The 20413-nt window shown below is 51.5% G+C and overlaps 2 non-coding genes across 2 annotated transcripts; both read left to right on the top strand.

The window, feature by feature from the left end:
- Nucleotides 1-10550: 10550 nt before the first annotated feature.
- TRNAI-GAU (transfer RNA isoleucine (anticodon GAU)) lies at nt 10551-10622 on the top strand. Its single transcript has one exon. It is a non-coding gene; the product is annotated as a tRNA-Ile (tRNA).
- Nucleotides 10623-14287: 3665 nt separating this feature from the next.
- TRNAI-UAU (transfer RNA isoleucine (anticodon UAU)) lies at nt 14288-14359 on the top strand. Its single transcript has one exon. It is a non-coding gene; the product is annotated as a tRNA-Ile (tRNA).
- The last annotated feature ends 6054 nt before the right edge of the window (nt 14360-20413 follow it).

The following is a 20413-nucleotide window of genomic DNA, read 5'->3' as shown; positions in this document are numbered from 1 at the left end:
CAACACAAAATGTCTCACACTACAGCCGGAGCCTCTAGCAAGACGCGCTCCCACAGCAGCAGTGTGGCGCAGTGGGAGCGTGCTGGGGCCATAACCCAGAGGTCCGTGGATCGAAACCACGCTCTGCTAAAGTTATTTCAACACAAAATGTCTCACACCACAGCCAGAGCCTCGAGCAAGACGCGCTCTCACCGCAGCAGAGTGGCGCTGTCGAAGCGTGCTGGGCCCATAACCCAGAGGTCCGTTAATCGAAACCACGCGCTGCTAAAGTTATTTTAACACAATAATGTCTCACAGTATAGCCAGAGCCTGGTGCAATACGCCCTGCCCTCGCAGCAGAGTAGCGCAGTGGAAACATGCCGGGCCGATAATCCAGATGTCCGGGGGACGAGAACCCGTTTTACTAACGTTTTTAAACACAATAATGTCTCACACTACAGTCAGAGCCTGGAGCAAGATGCGACGTTCTCGCAGCAGAGTGGCGCAGTGGAAGCGTGCTGTGCCCATAACCCAGAGGTCCGTGGAATGAAACCACGCTCTGCTAAAGTTATATAACACAATAACGTCTCAAACTACAGCCAGAGCCTGGTATAAGACGCCCAATCACCGCAGCAGAATGGCGCAGTGGAAGCGTGCTGGGGCGAAAAGCCAGAAGTCCGTGGGTCGAAACCATGCTCTGCTAAAGTTGTTTCAACATGAAATGTCTCACACTACGGCCAGAGCCTCGAGCAAGACGCCCTCTCACCGCAGCTGAGTGGCGCAGTGGGAGCGTGCTGGCCCCATAACCCAGAGGTCCGTGGATAGAAACCACGCTCTGCTAAAGTTATTTCAACACAAAATGTCTCACACCACAGCCAGAGCCTCGAGCAAGACGCGCTCTCACCGCAGCAGAGTGGCGCAGTGGAAGCGTGATGGGCCCATAACCCAGAGGTCCGTGGATCGAAACCACGCTCTGCTAAAGTTATTTTAACACAATAATGTCTCACACTACAGCCAGAGCCTGATGCAAGACACCCTGCCCTTGCAGCAGAGTCTCTCAGTGGAAGCATGCTGGGCGCATAACCCAGAGGTCCGGGGATCGAAACAATGCTGTGCTAAAGTTATTTTAACACAATAATGTCTCACACTACAGCCAGAACCTGGTGCAAAACGAACTGCCCTCGCAGCAGAGTAGCGCAGTGGAAGCATGCCGGGCCAATAATCCGTAGGTCCGGGGGACGAGACCACGCTCTGCTAATGTTATCTTAACACAATAATGTCTCACACTACAGCCAGAGCCTGATGCAAGGCACGCTGTCCTTGCAGCAGAGTGGCTCAGTGGCGGCATGCTGGGCGCATAACCCAGAGGTGCGGGGATCGAAACAATGCTCTGCTAAAGTTATTTCAACACAAAATGTCTCACACCACAGCCAGAGCCTCGAGCAAGACGCGCTCTCACCGCAGCAGAGTGCCGCTGTGGTCGGGTGCTGGGCCCATAACCAAGAGGTTCGTGAATCGAAACCGCGGTCTGCTAAATTTTCCTAACACAATAATGAATCATAATACAGCCAGAGCCTGGAGGAACTCGCGTTCTTACAGCAGCGGGGTGGCGCAGTTTAAGCGTGCTGGGCCCATTACCCGGAGGTCCGTGGATCGAAACCACGCTCTGCTTAAGTTACTTTAACACAATAATATCTCACTCTACGGCCAGAACCTGGAGAAAGCAAAGCATCCCTCGCAGCAGAGTGGCGGAGTTGAAGGGTGCTGGGCCCATAACCCAGAGGTCCGTGGATCGAATCCACGCTCTGCTAAAGTTATTTAAACACAAAATGTCTCACACTACAGCCAGAGCCTCGAGCAAGACGCGCTCTCACAGCAGCAGAGTGGCGCAGTGGGAGCGTGCTGGGCCCATACCCAGAGGTCGGTGGATCGAAACCACGCTCTGCTAAACTTATTTCAACACAAAATGTCTCGCACTACAGCCAGAGCCTCGAGCAAGACGCGCTCCGATAGCAGCAGAATGGCACAGTGGAAGCGTGCTGGGCCCATAACCCAGAGGTCCGTGGATCCAGATCACGCTCTGCTAAAGTTCCTTTAACACAGTAATGTCTCACACTACCGCCAGAGCCTGGTGCAAGACGCCCTGCCCTCGCAGCAGAGTAGCCCAGTGGAAGCATCCCTGGCCAATAATCCAGATGTACGGGGGACGAGACCCCGTTTTACTAACGTTTATAAACACAAAATGTCTCACACAACAGCCAGAGCCTGGAGAATGACGCGCCCCTCTCGCAGCAGAGTGAGGCAGTGGAAGCGTGCTGGGCCCATAACCCAGAGGTCCGTGGATCGAAACCTCGCTCTGCTAAAGTTATTTTAACACAATAACGTCTCACACTACCGCCAGAGCCTGGTGCAAGACGCCCTGCCCTCATAGCAGAGTAGCGCAGTGGAAGCATGCCGGGCGAATAATCCAGATGACCGGGGGGCCAGACCTCGTTTTACTAACGTTTTTCATCATCATCATCATCTGTTTACCCTCCAGGTTCGGTTTTTCCCTCGGACTTAGCGGGGGATCCCACCTCTACCGCCGCAAGGGCAGTGTCCTGGAGCTTCAGACTCTTGGTCGGGGGATACAACTGGGGAGTATGACCAGTACCTCGCCCAGGCGGCCTCACCTGCTATGCTGAACAGGGGCCTTGTGGAGGGATGGGAAGATTGGAAGGGATAGGCAACGAAGAGGGAAGGAAGCGGCCGTGGCCTTAAGTTAGGTACCATCCCGGCATTCGCCTGGAGGAGAAGTGGGAAACCACGGAAAACCACTTCGAGGATGGCTGAGGTGGGAATCGAACCCACCTCTACTCAGTTGACCTCCCGAGGCTGAGTGAACCCCGTTCCAGCCCTCGTACCACTTTTCAAATTTCGTGGCAGAGCCGGGAATCGAACCCGGGCCTCCGGGGGTGGCAGCTAATCACGCTAACCACTACACCACAGAGGCGGACTGCTAACGTTTTTAAAACACAATAATGTCTCACACTTCAGTCAGAGCCTTCAGCAAGACGCGACGCTTCCGCAGCAGAGTGCCGCAGCGGTCGCATGCTGGGCCCATAACCAAGAGGTCCGCGGATCGAAACCGCGGTCTGCTAACGTTTTCTTAACACAATAATGACTCATAATACAGCCAGAGCCTGGAGGAAGTCTCGTTCTCACAGCAGCAGGGTGGCGCAGTGGAAGCGTGCTGGGCCCATAACCCAGAGGTCCGTGGATCGAAACCACGCTCTGCTAAAGTTATTTTAACACAATAATGTCTCACTCTACAGCCAGAGCCTCGAGCAAGACGCGCTCTCACAGCATTAGAGTGGCGCAGTGGGAGCGTGCTGGGCCCATAACCCAGAGGTCCGTGGATCGAATCCACGCTCTGATAAAGTTATCTCAACACAAAATGTCTCACACTTCAGCCAGAGCCTCGAGCGAGACGCGTTCTCACAGCAGCAGAGTGCCGCAGTGGGAGCGTGCTGGGCCCATAACCCAGAGGTCCGTGGATCGAAACCACGCTCTGCTAAAGTTATTTCAACACAAAATGTCTCACACCACAACCAGAGCCTCGAGCAAGACGCGCTTTCACCGCAGCAGATTGGCGCAGTGGATGCGTGCTGGGCCCACAACCCAGAGGTCCGTGGATCGAAACCACGCTCTGCTAAAGTTATTTTAACACAATAATGTCTCACACTACAGCCAGAGCCTGATGCAAGACACCCTGCCCTTGCAGCAGTGTGGCTCAGTGGAGGCATGCTGGGCGCATAACCCAGAGGTCCGGGGATCGAGACAATGCTCTGCTAAAGTTATCTTAACACAATAATGTCTCACTCTACAGCCAGAGCCTGGAGCAAGCAGCGCAGCTCTCGCAGCAGAGTGGCGCAGTTGAAGCGTGCTGGGCCCATAACCCAGAGGTGCGTGGATCGAATCCACGCTCTGCTAAAGTTATTTCAACACAAAATGTCTCACACTACAGCCAGAGCCTCGAGCAAGACGCGCTCTCACAGCAGCAGAGTGGCGCAGTGGGATCGTGCTGGGCCCATAACCCAGAGGTCCGTGGATCGAAACCACGCTCTGCTAAAGTTATTTTAACACAATAATGTCTCAATCTACAGCCAGAGCCTGGAGCAAGCAGCGCAGCGCTCGCAGCAGAGTGGCGCAGTTGAAGCGTGCTGGGCCCATAACCCAGAGGCCCATGGATCGAATCCACGCTCTGCTAAATTTATTTCAACACAAAATGTCTCACACTACAGCCAGAGCCTCGAGCAAGACGCGCTCTCACAGCAGCAGAGTGGCGCAGTGGGAGAGTGCTGGGCCCATTACCCAGAGGTCCGTGGATCGAAACCACGCTCTACTAAAGTTATTTCAACACAATAATGTCTCACTCTACAGGCAGAGCCTGGAGCAAGCAGCGCAGCTCTCGCAGCAGAGTGGCGCAGTTGAAGCGTGCTGGGCCCATAACCCACAGGTCCGTGGATCGAATCCACGCTCTGCTAAAGTTATATTAACACAAAGGCCCGGTTTCTTCAACTCTATGTTAAATTTTGCGTAACAAATGTTAACTAACAGTTGTTATTAATTTAACACTTCGTTTAAAAGTACCCTGTTTCACGAACATATTTCCAACATTTGTTACGAAACAATTGTTAAAGACAAATTAACACATTTCCGTACGATTTCTGAACGCGTTTGGCAGTGAGCGTCTTTTGTTTCTTTACATATAGCGCTCCTAGTGGCGTATTGAAATAGTATTTTGTCACACAGACACATGGTTGACATTATTATAGGTTATGGTTAGCGGAGATCGCTAAGAAGTAAACATGTCAAGTAAGAGGCAACAACAGCGTTATTATGATGAATGCGAGACAAATGTTGTTATAGTTTTAATTTAAAATTATGCGAGTGTGCTTAAAAAATGAAATAACGGACTGTTATATCACAACATTCGATATAGCCTATTCTTGTAGGAGTGCAATCTAAGGTTCCTACATCACCGGGAAAATGTGATAATTGATATGTTTTGAATGATTTTCGGGCATTCTTTTATTGCGGGGAAAGTAATGTAATGCCTTGTTAATGCTGCAATGGCAGCAAGAATTCTTTGTAGAATTCTACACACTCTTTTCTTGCCCTCGTGAACACAGTCGCCTACAATTAAGCCCCATTCACAATGCAAACGTAACGTAACGTAAACTTAAAATTAACGTTAACTTAGAAGTTAGCGGCCATCTTATCTAATGGATCCATTCACAATGCGCCGACGTAAACTTAACTGCGAGTCCGTAAAATTAAGGGATTGCAAACTCCAAGCTCTTGCGGTTAATTTTACGTTAACTTTAAGAACCAGCCAATCAGAGCAGAGGTAAACATTGTGTGTTGTGCACGGTATAATGACTTCTTTCGACGAAACAGTTGTAATTCTCTTTCAAAATAATCTTTGTGTATAGGCTATGTATGATAGAAGGAAAAAGAATTACAAATACGCTGTACCGAAAAATAATAGGTGGAAATTAATATCCTGTAGTAATGAAATCTGACAATAAATGGCGGGAGACAAGCTCGCAGCGCTGGCAAACGAACGAGAGAATATCCCTGTCATAAATAAAACAGTGTCCCTGTATATTTCTTAACATTATGACGGACTACTAGTTTACGAAAACGATATCATCCAAACAAATAGATCCAAATATCTCATCGGGGTGTGATAGATAGGGTCATAGATGTCGGTAAAGGAGACCTTTTACATTTCTTTTTATTACAAAAGGGGAAGCAAATCGTAAGAAAGGCAAACAGTTCAGGTTGCAACCGCATGTCCAAAACGAACTGATGAGGGTCATTTCTTACAGTAGATTACCGAAATCGCCCTGAGATAACCTTCTTTGATTCAAGGGATGAACCCATTTTCTGCACCGTTGTTTAGATCGCCTTTTCAGGTACCGTAGGCCTACATAGCTCCCAGGAGCAAAGCAATAGATGTTTGAAGTAATATGGATTCCGCTACCACGTTGTTTGATTCCATCGAGTTATTGAAATATCAAACTGCGAGATAGCCCAAAACCTGACTTCCGTACTAAATAACATGGCAGTGTTTTGATTGGCTGCTGTGTACTCTTTACGTTAATGTTACGTTCCTCCATTGTGAATACCACAAATTTTACGTTAATTTTACGGTTACGTTACGTCGTTAAGTTTACGGTTACGTTTGCATTGTGAATGGGGCCTTAGGCCTTTTTTTTCTTTTTTAAAAAATACTATTTGTTCCGGACGTCGACCTATGAAGATCTTTTGCCCCTACAATTATTAGTCCTACACGGAAAGTGTCTCGAGGTCAGATGTCATTACAAACATTTCAGGTCCGCAACCTAATAACTTCTGAAAAATTGAAAAATCTCCCGATTCCAATGCAAGGCGTATATACTTAGGAGTTGTGGCATAGTGGTCATCGTACTTGTCTGCGAGCGTCGTAGACGTGAGTTCGAGTCTCGTTTCAGGGAACGTTATTTAAAATTTGGAACAAAAAAATTACGCAAATTGCAGTACCGGTACACTTTGTTTTCTACCTGAAATTAATATAGGTCTAAACGTTCTCACAGTTACTGCTGGATCTCTTTTTCTGTATATATTAATTTCTTCTCAATCTGTTTATCTTCCAGGGTCGGTTTTTCCCTCGGACTCAACGACGGATCCCACCTCTACCGCCTTAAGGGCAGTGTCCTGGAGCTTCAGACTTTGGGACGGGGGATACAATTGGGGAGAATGATCAGTACCCCCCAGATGGCCTCACCTGCTATGCTGAACAGGGGCCTTGTGGAGGGATGGAAAGAAGATTGGATGGGACAGGGAAGGAAGCGGCCGTGGCCTTAAGTTAAGTACCATCCCAGCATTTGCCTGGAGGAGAAGTGGGAACCCACGGAAAACCACTTCGAGGATGGCTGAGGTGGGAATCGAACCCTCCTCTACTCAGTTGACCTCCCGAGGCTGAGTGGATCCCGTTCCAGCCCTCATACCACTTTTCAAATTTCGTGGCAGAGCCAGGAATCGAACCCGGGCCTCCGGGGGTGGCAGCTAATCACGCTAACCACTACACCACAGAGGCGGACTGTATTAATTTGAGGTTGGAAATAAAGTTCCACTGCAATTTGATCATTACTTTTATTCGCATTTTTACCTTCTCATTCCCTGAAATAATTAATTAAATTTGTATATAAAAAAGTGATCTACCGAGCTCGATAGCTGCATTCGGTTAAGTGCGGCCAGTATCCAGTATTCGGGAGATAGTAGGTTCGAACCCCACTGTCGGCAGCCCTGAAAATGGTTTTCCGTGGTTTCCCATTTTCACACCAGGCAAATGCTGGGGCTGTACCTTAATTAAGGCCACGGCCGCTTCCTTCCAACTCCTAGCCCTTTCCCGTCCCATCGTCGCTATAAGACCTATCTGTGTCGGTGCGACGTAAAGCAACTAGCAAAAAAAAAGTTATCTAAGGCGGGACTCGAACTCTCATCGTCGTGGTTCGTAGACAACTACGATGACCACTCGGCCACTGCTACTCTTGACTAGTGCGCAACTTTTCAAGTATATACGCTGTCCTTTACAATCGAGAATTCGTAATTTTTTCGGAAATTATTAGGTTGCGGACCTAACAAGTTCAAGTTAAATGTTTTCGCATTTTAGTGTTCTATCCCTTCCACGTGGTCCAAAGCGGATCCTGCCTCATGACATTTGTCCTCATTTATTTCGAAAACGAAACTGTACGGTACCGGTATTGACCCAAACCCTTCTACACGAGTTACTGTTGAGTGTCCCCCAACAGGTACATTATGCTAGTTGAAATCGATTGGACGCAGGGTCTGACCCATCCTTGTAAAATCTATAAGCAACTGCTGCACTGGAGAGATTGGTAAGTTGCAATCTGTTGGAAACTCTAACCTATATCGTCTAGTACCTTGTTCATTATGGCTTCGGTAATTAGAAATCTTTCTTCTGACAACTCTAAAAGGTCATTATTTCTTAGTATGGGTCGTCCTTTGCCTTCTTCAGTTTATAAATAGTCCTCATACAGCAGTAAAGCTTCAAACTTACGTCTTCTACATGTCTCCATTTTGAAATTTTAGCAACTGTTAAGAGGTTTAACACAGGGGTGCTGCTAGGTTAATTTAACACAAGATTTTACAATTGTTAGAGTTAACAAGTCTTGATGAGACGACCATTTTGTTAAATTGTGAGTTAAGTCTCCTCAACAGCAGTGTCAACACTTAACATTCGTTGAAGAAACCGGGCCAAAATGTCTCACACTACAGCCAGAGCCTGGAGCAAGCAGCGCAGTTATCGCAGCAGAGTGGCGCAGTTGAAGCGTGCTGGGCCTATGGCCCAGAGGTCCGTGGATCGATTCCACGCACTGCTAAAATTATTTCAACACAAAATGTCTCACACTACAGCCGGAGCCTCGAGCAAGACGCGCTCTCACAGCAGCAGAGTGGCGCAGTGGGAGCGTGCTGGGCCCAGAACCCAGAGGTCCGTGGAACGAAACCACGCTCTGCTAAAGTTATTTCAACACAAAATGTCTCACACAACAGCCAGAGACTTGTGCAAGACGAACTGCCCTCGCAGCAGAGTGGCTCAGTGGAGGCATGCTGGGCGCGTAACCCAGAGGTCCGGGGATCGAAACAATGTTCTGCTAAAGTTATTTTAACACAACAATGTCTCACTCTACAGCCAGAGCCTGGAGCTAGCAGCGCAGCTCTCGTAGCAGAGTGGCGCAGTTGAAGCGTGCTGGGCCCATAACCCAGAGGTCCGTGGATCGAAACCGCGGTCTGCTAACCTTTTCTTAACACAATAATGACTCATAATACAGGCAGAGCCTGGAGGAAGTCGCGTTCTCACAGCAGCAGGGTGGCGCAGTGGAATCGTGCTGTTCCCATAACCCAGAGGTCCGTTGATCGAAACCACGCTCTGCTAAAGTTATTTTAACACAATAATGTCTCACTCTACAGCCAGAGCCTGGAGAAAGCAGAGCAGCCCTAGCAGCAGAGTGGCACAGTTGAAGCGTTTTGGCCCAAAACCCAGAGGTCCGGGAATCGAATCCACGCTCTGCTAAAGTTATTTAAACAGCAAATGTCTCACACTACAGCCAAGGCCTCGAGCAAGATGCGCTCTCACAGCAGCAGAGTGGCGCATTGGGAGCGTGCTGGGCCCATAACCCAGAGGTCCGTGGATCGAAACCACGCTTCGCTAAAGTTATTTCAACACAAAATATCTCGCACTACAGCCAGAGCCTCGAGCAAGACGCGCTCCCGTCGCAGCGGAGTGCCGCAGTGGAAGCGTGCTGGGCCCATAACCCAGAGGTCCGTGGATCGAAACCACGCTCTGCTAAAGTTATTTTAACACAATAATGTCTCACACTACAGCCAGAGCCTGGTGCAATACGCCCTGCCCTCTCAGCAGAGTAGCGCAGTGGGAAAATGCCGAGCCGATAATCCAGATGTCCGGGGGACGAGACCCCGTTTTACTAACGTTTTTAAACACAATAATGTCTCACACTACAGTCAGAGCCTAGAGCAAGATGCGACGTTCTAGCAGCAGAGTGGCGCACTGGAAGCGTGCTGGGCCCATAACCCAGAGGTCCGTGGATCGAAACCATGGTCTGCTAAAGTTATTTTAACACAATAATGTCTCACACTACAGCCAGAGCCTGGTGCAATACGCCCTGCCCTCGCAGCAGACTAGCGCAGTGGAAGCATGCCGGGCCAACAATCCAGATGTCCGGGCTACGAGACCCCGTTTTACTAAAGTTTCTAAAACACAATGTCTCACACTGCAGTCAGAGCCTAGAGCAAGACGCTACGTTCTCGCAGCAGCGTGGCGCAGTGGAAGCGTGCTGGGCCCATAACCCAGAAGTCCGCGGATCGAAACCACGCTCTGCTAAAGTTATTTCAACACAAAATGTCTCACACCAAAGCCAGAGCCTCGAGCAAGTCGCGCTCTCACAGCAGCAGAGTGGCGCAGTGGAAGCGTGCTGGGCCCATAACCCAGATGTCCGTGGATCGAAACCACGCTCTGCTAAAGTTACTTTAACACAATAATGTCTCACACTACCGCCAGAGCCTGGTGCAAGACGCCCTGCCCTCGCAGCAGAGTAGCGCAGTGGAAGCATGCCGGGCCAATAATCCAGATGTCCGGGGGGCCACCCCGTTTTACTAACGTTTTTAAAACACAATAATGTCTCACACTACAGTCAGAGCCTGCAGCAAGACGCGACGCTTCCGCAGCAGAGTGCCGCAGTGGTCGCATGCTGGGCCCATAACCAAAAGGTCCTTGAATCGAAACCGCGGTCTGCTAACGTTTTCTTAACACAATAATGACTCATAATACAGCCAGAGCCTGGAGGAAGTCGCGTTCTCACAGCAGCAGGGTGGCGCAGTGGAAGCGTGCTGGGCCCATAACCCAGAGGGCCGTGATCGAAACCACGCTCTGCTAAAGTTATTTTAACATAATTATGTCTCACACTACAGCCAGAGCCTCGAGCAAGACGCGCTCTCACAGCAGCAGAGTGGCGCAGTGGGAGCGTGCTGGGCCGATATCCCAGAGGTCCGTGGATCGAAACCACGCTCTGCTAAAGTTAGTTCAACACAAAATGACTCGCACTACAGCCAGAGCCTCGAGCAAGACGCCCTGCACTCGCAGCAGAGTAGCGCAGTGGAAGCATGCTTGACAAATTATCCAGATGTCCGGGGGACGAGACCCCGTTTTACTAACGTTTTTAAACACAATAATGTCTCACACTACAGTCAGAGCCTGGAGCAAGATGCGACGTTCTCGCAGCAGAGTGGCGCAGTGGAAGCGTGCTGGGCCCATAACCCAGAGGTCCGTGGAATGAAACCACGCTCTGCTAAAGTTACATAACACAATAACGTCTCAAACTACAGCCAGAGCCTGGTATAAGACGCCCAATCACCGCAGCAGAGTGGCGCAGTGGAAGCGTGCTGGGGCGAAAAGCCAGAAGTCCGTGGGTCGAAACCATGCTCCGCTAAAGTTATTTCAACACAAAATATCTCACACTACAGCCAGAGCCTCGAGCAGGACGCCCTCCCACCGCAGCAGAGTGGCACAGTGGTAGCGTGCTGGGCCCATAACCCAGAGGTCCGTGGATCGAAACCACGCTCTGCTAAAGTTATTTTAACACAATAATGTCTCACACTACAGCCAGTGCCTGGTGCAATACGCCCTGCCCTCGCAGCAGAGTAGCGCAGTGGAAGCATGCCGGGCCAATAATCCAGATGTCCGGGCTGCGAGACCCCGTTTTACTAACGGTTTTAAAACACAATAATGTCTCACACTACAGTCAGAGCCTGGGGCAAGACGCGACGTTCTCGCAGCGGAGTGGCGCAGTGGAAGCGTGCTGGGCCCATAACCCAGAGATCCGTGGATCGAAACCACGCTCTGCTAAAGTTATTTCAACACAAAATGTCTCACACCACAGCCAGAGCCTCGAGCAAGTCGCGCTCTCACAGCAGCAGAGTGGCGCAGTGGAAGCGTGCTGGGCCCATAACCCTGATGTCCGTGGATCGAAACCACGCTCTGCTAAATTTATTTTAACATAATAATGTCTCACTCTACAGCCAGAGCCTGGAGAAAGCAGCGCCGCTCTCGCAGCAGAGTGGCGCAGTTGAAGCCTGCTGGGCCCATAACCCAGAGGTCCGTGGGTCGAATCCAGGCTCTGCTAAAGTTATTTCAACACAAAATGTCTCACACTACAGCCAGTGCCTCGAGCAAGACGCGCTCTCACAGCAGCAGAGTGGCGCAGTGGGAGCGGGCTGGGCCCATAACCCAGAGGTCCGTGGATCGAAACCACGCTCTGCTAAAGTTAGTTCAACACAAAATGACTCGCACTACAGCCAGAGCCTCGAGCAGGACGCCCTGCACTCGCAGCAGAGTAGCGCAGTGGAAGCATGCCTGACAAATTATCCAGATGTCCGGGGGACGAGACCCCGTTTTACTAACGTTTTTAAACACAATAATGTCTCACACTACAGTCAGAGCCTGGAGCAAGATGCGACGTTCTCGCAGCAGAGTGGCGCAGTGGAAGCGTGCTGGGCCCATAACCCAGAGGTCTGTGGAATGAAACCACGCTCTGCTAAAGTTACATAACACAATAACGTCTCAAACTACAGCCAGAGCCTGGTATAAGACGCCCAGTCACCGCAGCAGAGTGGCGCAGTGGAAGCGTGCTGGGGTGAAAAGCCAGAAGTCCGTGGGTCGAAACCATGCTCCGCTAAAGTTATTTCAACACAAAATGTCTCACACTACAGCCAGAGCCTCGAGCAGGACGCCCTCCCACCGCAGCAGTGTGGCACAGTGGTAGCGTGCTGGGCCCATAACCCAGAGGGCCGTGGATCGAAACCACGCTCTGCTAAAGTTATTTTAACAAAATAATGTCTCACACTACAGCCAGAGCCTGGTGCAACACGCCCTGCCCTCGCAGCAGAGTAGCGCAGTGGAAGCATGCCGGGCCAATAATCCAGATGTCCGGGCTGCGAGACCCCGTTTTACTAACGGTTTAAATACACAATAATGTCTCACACTACAGTCAGAGCCTGGAGCAAGACGCGACGTTCTCGCAGCGGAGTGGCGCAGTGGAAGCGTGCTGGGCCCATAACCCAGAGATCCGTGGATCGAAACCACGCTCTGCTAAAGTTATTTTAACACAATAATGTCTCACACCACAGCCAGAGCCTGGTGCAATACGCCCTTCCCCTCGCAGCAGATTAGCGCAGTGGAAACATCCCGGGCCGATAAGCCAGATGTCCGGGGGACGAGACCCCGTTTTACTAACGTTTTTAAACACAATAATGTCTCACACTACAGTCAGAGCCTGGAGCAAGATGCGATGCTCTCGCAGCAGAGTGGCGCAGCGGAAGCGTGTGGGCCCATAACCCAGAGGTCCGTGGATCGAAACCACGCTCTGCTAAGTTTATTTTAACACAATAATATCTCACACTACAGCCGGAGCCTGGGGAAAGACGCGCTCCCCTCGCAGCAGAGTGCCGCAGTGGTCGCTTGTGGGCCCATAACTCAGAGGTCCGTGGATCGAAACCGCGGTCTGCTAACGTTTTCTTAACACAATAATGACTCATAATACAGCCAGAGCCTGGAGGACGTCCCGTTCTCACAGCAGCAGGGTCGCGCAGTGGAACCGTGCTGGGCCCATAACCCAGAGGTCCGTGGATCGAATCCACGCTCTGCTAAAGTTATTTCAACACAAATTGTCTCACACTACAGCCCGAGCCTCGAGCAAGACGCGCACTCACCGCAGCAAAGTGGCGCAGTGGAAGCGTGCTGGGCACATAACCCAGATGTCCGTGGATCGAAACCACGCTCTGCTAAATTTATTTTAACACAATAATGTCTCACTCTACAGCCAGAGCCTGGAGCAAGCAGCGCCGCTCTCGCAGCAGAGTGGCGCAGTTGAAGCCTGCTGGGCCCATAACCCAGAGGTCCGTGGGTCGAATCCACGCTCTGCTAAAGTTATTTCAACACAAAATGTCTCACACTACAGCCAGTGCCTCGAGCAAGACGCGCTCTCACAGCAGCAGAGTGGCGCAGTGGGAGCGTGCTGGGCCCATAACCCAGAGGACCGTGGATCGAAACCACGCTCTGCTAAAGTTATTTTAACACAATAATGTCTCACACTACAGCCAGAGCCTGGTGCAATACGCCCTGCCCTCGCAGCAGAGTAGCGCAGTGGAAGCATGCCGGGCCAATAATCCAGATGTCCGGGCTGCGAGACCCCGTTTTACTAACGGTTTTAAAACACAATAATGTCTCACACTACAGTCAGAGCCTGGAGCAAGACGCGACGTTCTCGCAGCGGAGTGGCGCAGTGGAAGCGTGCAGGGCCCATAACCCAGAGATCCGTGGATCGAAACCACGCTCTGCTAAAGTTATTTCAACACAAAATGTCTCACACCACAGCCAGAGCCTCGAGCAAGTCGCGCTCTCACAGCAGCAGAGTGGCGAAGTGGAAGCGTGCTGGGCCCATAACCCAGATGTCCGTGGATCGAAACCACGCTCTGCTAAATTTATTTTAACACAATAATGTCTCACTCTACAGCCAGAGCCTGGAGCACGCAGCGCCGCTCTCGCAGCAGAGTGGCGCAGTTGAAGCCTGCTGGGCCCATAACCCAGAGGTCCGTGGGTCGAATCCAAGCTCTGCTAAAGTTATTTCAACACAAAATGTCTCACACTACAGCCAGTGCCTCGAGCAAGGCGCCCTCTCACAGCAGCAGAGTGGCGCAGTGGGAGCGTGCTGGGCCTATAACCCAGAGGTCCGTGGATCGAAACCACGCTCTGCTGAAGTTATTTCAACACAAAATGACTCGCACTACAGCCAGAGCCTCGAGCAAGACGCCCTGCACTCGCAGCCGAGTAGCGCAGTGGAAGCATGCCTGACAAGTAATCCAGATGTCCGGGGGACGAGACCCCGTTTTAGTAACGTTTTTAAACACAATAATGTCTCACACTACAGTGAGAGCCTGGATCAACATGCGGTGTTCTCGCAGCAGAGTGGCGCAGTGGAAGCGTGCTGGGCCCATAACCCAGAGGTCCGTGGATCGAAACCACGCTCTGCTAAGTTTATTTTAACACAATAATATCTCACACTACAGCCAGAGCCTGGAGGAAGACTCGCTCCCCTCGCAGCAGAGTGCCGCAGTGTTCTCTTGTGGGCCCATAAATCAGAGGTCCGTGGATCGAAACCGCGGTCTGCTAACGTTTTCTTAACACAATAATGACTCATAATACAGCCAGAGCCTGGAGGAAGTCGCGCTCTCACAGCAACAGGGTGGCGCATTGGAAGCGTGCTGGGCCCATAACCCAGAGGTCCGTGGATTGAAACCACGCTCTGCTAAAGGTATTTTAATACAAAAATGTCTCACTCTACAGCCAGAGCCTGGAGCAAGCAGCGCACGCTCGTAGCAGAGTGGCGCAGTTGAAGCGTGCTGGGCCCATAACCCAGAGGTCCGTGGATCGAATCCACGCTCTGCTAAAGTTATTTCAACACAATGTCTCAAACTACAGCCAGAGCCTGGTGCAATACGCCTTGCCCTCGCAGCAGAGTAGCGCAGTGGAAGCATGCCGGGCCGATAATCCAGATGTCCGGGCTACGAGACACCGTTTTACTAACGGTTCTAAAACACAATAATGTCTCACACTGCAGTCAGAGCCTGGAGCAAGATGCGACGTTCTCGCAGCAGAGTGGCGCAGTGGAAGCGTGCTGGGCCCATAACCCAGAGGTCCGTGGAATGAAACCACGCTCTGCTAAAGTTACATAACACAATAAAGTCTCAAAATACAGCCAGAGCCTGGTATAAGACGCCCAATCACCGCAGCAGAGTGGCGCAGTGGAAGCGTGCTGGGGCGAAAAGCCAGAAGTCCGTCGGTCGAAACCATGCTCCGCTAAAGTTATTTCAACACAAAATGTCTCACACTACAGCCAGAGCCTCGAGCAGGACGCCCTCTCACCGCAGCAGAGTGGCACAGTGGTAGCGTGCTGGGCCCATAACCCAGAGGTCCGTGGATCGAAACCACGCTCTGCTAAAGTTATTTCAACACAAAATGTCTCACACCACAGCCAGAGCCTCGAGCAAGTCGCGCTCTCACAGCAGCAGAGTGGCGCAGTGGAAGCGTACTGGGACAATAACCCAGAGGTCCGTGGATCGAAACCACGCTCTGCTGAAGTTATTTTAACACAATAATGTCTCACACTACGGCCAGAGCCTGGTGCAATACGCCCTTCCCCTCGCAGCAGATTAGCGCAGTGGAAGCATCCCGGCCCGATAATCCAGATGTCCGGGGGACGAGACCCCGTTTTATTTAAACACAATAATGTCTCACACTACAGTCATAGCCTGGAGCAAGATGCGACGTTCTCGCAGCAAAGTGGCGCAGTGGGAGCGTGCTGGGCCCATTACCCAGAGGTCCGTGGATCGAAACCACGCTCTGCTAAGTTTATTTTAACACAATAATATCTCACACTACAGCCAGATCATGGGGAAAGACGCGCTCCCCTCGCAGCAGAGTGCCGCAGTGGTCGCTTGTGGGCCCATAACTCAGAGGTCCATGGATCGAAACCGCGGTCTGCTAACGTTTTCTTAACACAATAATGACTCATAATACAGCCAGAGCCTGGAAGAAGTCGCGTTCTCACAGCAGCAGGGTCGCGCAGTGGAAGCGTGCTGGGCCCATAACCCAGAGGTCCGTGGATCGAATCCACGCTCTGCTAAAGTTATTTCAACACAAATTGTCCCACACTACAGCCCGAGCCTCGAGCAAGACGCGCTCTCACCGCAGCAGAGTGGGGCAGTGGAAACGTGCTGGGCCCATAACCCAGAGTTCCGTGGATCGAAACCACGCTCTGCTAAAGTTATTTCAACACAAAATTTCTCGCACTACAGCCAGAGCCTCGAGCAAGACGACCTGCACTCGCAGCCGAGTAGCGCAGTGGAAGCATGCCTGACAAATAATCCAGATGTCCGGGGGACGAGACCCAGTTTTACTAACGTTTTTAAACACAATAATGTCTCACACTACAGTCAGAGCCTGGATCAACATGCGGTGTTCTCGCAGCAGAGTGGCGCAGTTGAAGCGTGCTGGGCCCATAACCCAGAGGTCCGTGGATCGAATCCACGCTCTGCTCAAGTTGTTTCAACACAAAATGTCTCACACTACAGCCAGAGCCTCGAGCAAGACGCCCTCTCACCGCAGCAGAGTGGCGCAGTGGGAGCGTGCTGGGCCCATAACCCAGAGGTCCGTGGATCGAAACCACGCTCTGCTAAAGTTATTTTAACACAATAATGTCTCACACTACAGCTAGAGCCTGGTGCAATACGCCCTGCCCTTGCAGCAGTGTAGCGCAGTTTAAGCATGCCGGGCCGATAATCCAGATATCCGGGCTACGAGACACCGTTTTATTAACAGTTCTAAAACACAATAATGTCTCACACTACAGTCAGAGCCTGGAGCAAGATGCGACGTTCTCGCAGCAGAGTGGCGCAGTGGAAGCGGGCTGGGCCCATAACCCAGAGGTCCGTGGAATAAAACCACGCTCTGCTAAAGTTACATAACACAATAACGTCTCAAAATACAGCCAGAGCCTGGTATAAGACGCCCAATCACCGCAGCAGAGTGGCGCAGTCGAAGCGTGCTTTGGCGATAAGCCAGAAGTCCGTAGGTCGAAACCATGCTCCGCTAAAGTTATTTCAACACAAAATGTCTCACACTACAGCCAGAGCATCGAGCAGGACGCCCTCTCACCGCAGCAGAGTGGCACAGTGGTAGCGTGCTGGGCCCATAACCCAGAGGTCCGTTGATCGAAACCACTTTCTGCTAAATTAATTCAACACAAAATGTCTCACACTACAGCCAGAGCCTCGAGCAAGACGCCCTCTCCCCGCAGCAGAGTGGCGCAGTGGGAGCGTGCTGGGCCCATAACCCAGAGGTCCGTGGATCGAAACCACGCTCTGCTAAAGTTATTTTAACACAATAATGTCTCACACTACAGCCAGAGCCTGGTGCAATACGCCCTGCCCTCGCAGCTGAGTAGCTCAGTGGAAGCATGCCGGGCCAATAATCCAGATGTCCGGGCTACGAGACCCCGTTTTACTAACGGTTTTAAAACACAACAATGTCTCACACTACAGTCAGAGCCTGGAGCAAGACGCGACGTTCTCGCAGCAGAGTGGAGCAGTGGAAGCGTGCTGGGCCCATAACCCAGAGGTCCGTGGATCGAACCACGCTCTGCTAAAGTTATTTCAACACAAATTGTCTCACACCACAGCCAGAGCCTCGAGTAAGACGCCCTCTCACCGCAGCAGAGTGGCGCAGTTGTAGCGTGCTGGGCCAATAACCCAGAGGTCCGTGGATCGAAACCACGCTCTGCTAAAGTTATTTTAACACAATAATGTCTCACACCACAGCCAGAGCCTGGTGCAATACGCCCTTCCACTCGCAGCAGATTAGCGCAGTGGAAACATCCCGGGGCGATAGGCCAGATGTCCGGGGGACGAGACCCCGTTTTACTAACGTTTTTAAACACAATAATGTCTCACACTACAGTCAGAGCCTGGAGCAAGATACGATGCTCTCGCAGCAGAGTGGCGCAGCGGAAGCGTGTGGGCCCATAACCCAGAGGTCCGTGGATCGAAACCACGCTCAGCTAAGTTTATTTTAACACAATAATATCTCACACTACAGCCAGAGCCTGGGGAAAGACGCGCTCCCGTCGCAGCAGAGTGCCGCAGTGGTCGCTTGTGGGCCCATAACTCAGAGGTCCGTGGATCGAAACCGCGGTCTGCTAACGTTTTCTTAACACAATAATGACTCATAATACAGCCAGAGCCTGGAGGACGTCGCGTTCTCACAGCAGCAGGGTCGCGCAGTGGAACCGTGCTGGGCCCATAACCCAGAGGTCCGTGGATCGAATCCACGCTCTGCTAAAGTTATTTCAACACAAATTGTCTCACACTACAGCCCGAGCCTCGAGCAAGACGCGCTCTCACCGCAGCAAAGTGGGGCAGTGGAAACGTGCTGGGCCCATAACCCAGAGGTCCGTGGTTCGAAACCACGCTCTGCTAAATTTATTTCAACACAAAATGTCTCGCACTACAGCCAGAGCCTCGAGCAAGACGCCCTGCACTCGCAGCCGAGTAGCGCAGTGGAAGCATGCCTGTCCAATAATCCAGATGTCCGGGGGACGAGACCACGTTTTACTAACGTTTATAAACACAATAATGTCTCACACTACAGTCAGAGCCTGGAGCAAGATGCGATGTTCTCGCAGCAGAGTGGCGCAGCGGAAGCGTGTGGGCCCATAACCCAGAGGTCCGTGGATCGAAACCACGCTCTGCTAAAGTTATTTCAACACAAAATGACTCGCACTACAGCCAGAGCCTCGAGCAAGACGCCGTGCGGTCGCAGCAGAGTAGCGCAGTGGAAGCATGCCTGACAAATTATCAAGATGTCCGGGGGACGAGACCCCGTTTTACTAACGTTTTTAAACACAATAATGTCTCACACTACAGTCAGATCCTGGAGCAAGATGCGACGTTCTCGCAGCAGAGTGGCGCATTAGAAGCGTGCTGGGCCCATAACCCAGAGGTCCGTGGAATGAAACCACGCTCTGCTAAAGTTACATAACACAATAACGTCTCAAACTACAGCCAGAGCCTGGTATAAGACGCCCAATCACCGCAGCAGAGTGGCGCAGTGGAAGCGTGCTGGGCCCATAACCCAGAGGTCCGTGGATCGAAACCACGCTCTGCTAAAGTTATTTCAACACAAAATGTCTCACACTACAGCCAGAGCCTCGAGCAGGACGCCCTCCCACCGCAGCAGAGTGGCACAGTGGTAGCGTGCTGGGCCCATAACCCAGAGGTCCGTGGATCGAAACCACGCTCTGCTAAAGTTATTTTAACACAATAATGTCTCACACTACAGCCAGAGCCTGGTGCAATACGCCCTGCCCTCGCAGCAGAGTAGCGCAGTGGAAGCATGCCGGGCCAATAATCCAGATGTCCGGGCTGCGAGACCTCGTTTTACTAACGGTTTTAAAACACAATTATGTCTCACAGTACAGTCAGAGCCTGGAGCAAGACGCGACGTTCTCGCAGCGGAGTGGCGCAGTGGAAGCGTGCTGGGCCCATAACCCAGAGATCCGTGGATCGAAACCACGCTCTGCTAAAGTTATTTCAATACAAAATGTCTCACACCGCAGCCAGAGCCTCGAGCAAGTCGCGCTCTCACAGCAGCAGAGTGGCGCAGTGGAAGCGTGCTGGGGCCATAACCCACATGTCCGTGGATCGAAACCACGCTCTGCTAAATTTATTTTAACACAATAATGTCTCACTCTACAGCCAGAGCCTGGAGCAAGCAGCGCCGCTCTCGCAGCAGAGTGGCGCAGTTGAAGCCTGCTGGGCCCATAACCCAGAGGTCCGTGGGTCGAATCCACGCTCTGCTAAAGTTATTTCAACACAAAATGTCTCACACTACAGCCAGTGCCTCGAGCAAGACGCGCTCTCACAGCAGCAGAGTGGCGCAGTGGGAGCGTGCTGGGCCCATAACCCAGAGGTCCGTGGATCGAAACCACGCTCTGCTAAAGTTATTTCAACACAAAATGACTCGCACTACAGCCAGAGCCTCGAGCAAGACGCCCTGCACTCGCAGCCGAGTAGCGCAGTGGAAGCATGATTGACAAGTAATCCAGATGTCCGGGGGACGAGACCCCGTTTTAGTAACGTTTTTAAACACAATAATGTCTCACACTACAGTGAGAGCCTGGATCAACATGCGGTGTTCTCGCAGCAGAGTGGCGCAGTGGAAGCGTGCTGGGCCCATAACCCAGAGGTCCGTGGA

Source organism: Anabrus simplex, chromosome 8, assembly GCF_040414725.1.
Source record: "Anabrus simplex isolate iqAnaSimp1 chromosome 8, ASM4041472v1, whole genome shotgun sequence".
NCBI lineage: Eukaryota > Metazoa > Arthropoda > Insecta > Orthoptera > Tettigoniidae > Anabrus > Anabrus simplex.
The sequence above is the reverse complement of the archived record's forward strand: the minus strand, read 5'-3'. Positions and strand labels throughout refer to the sequence as shown.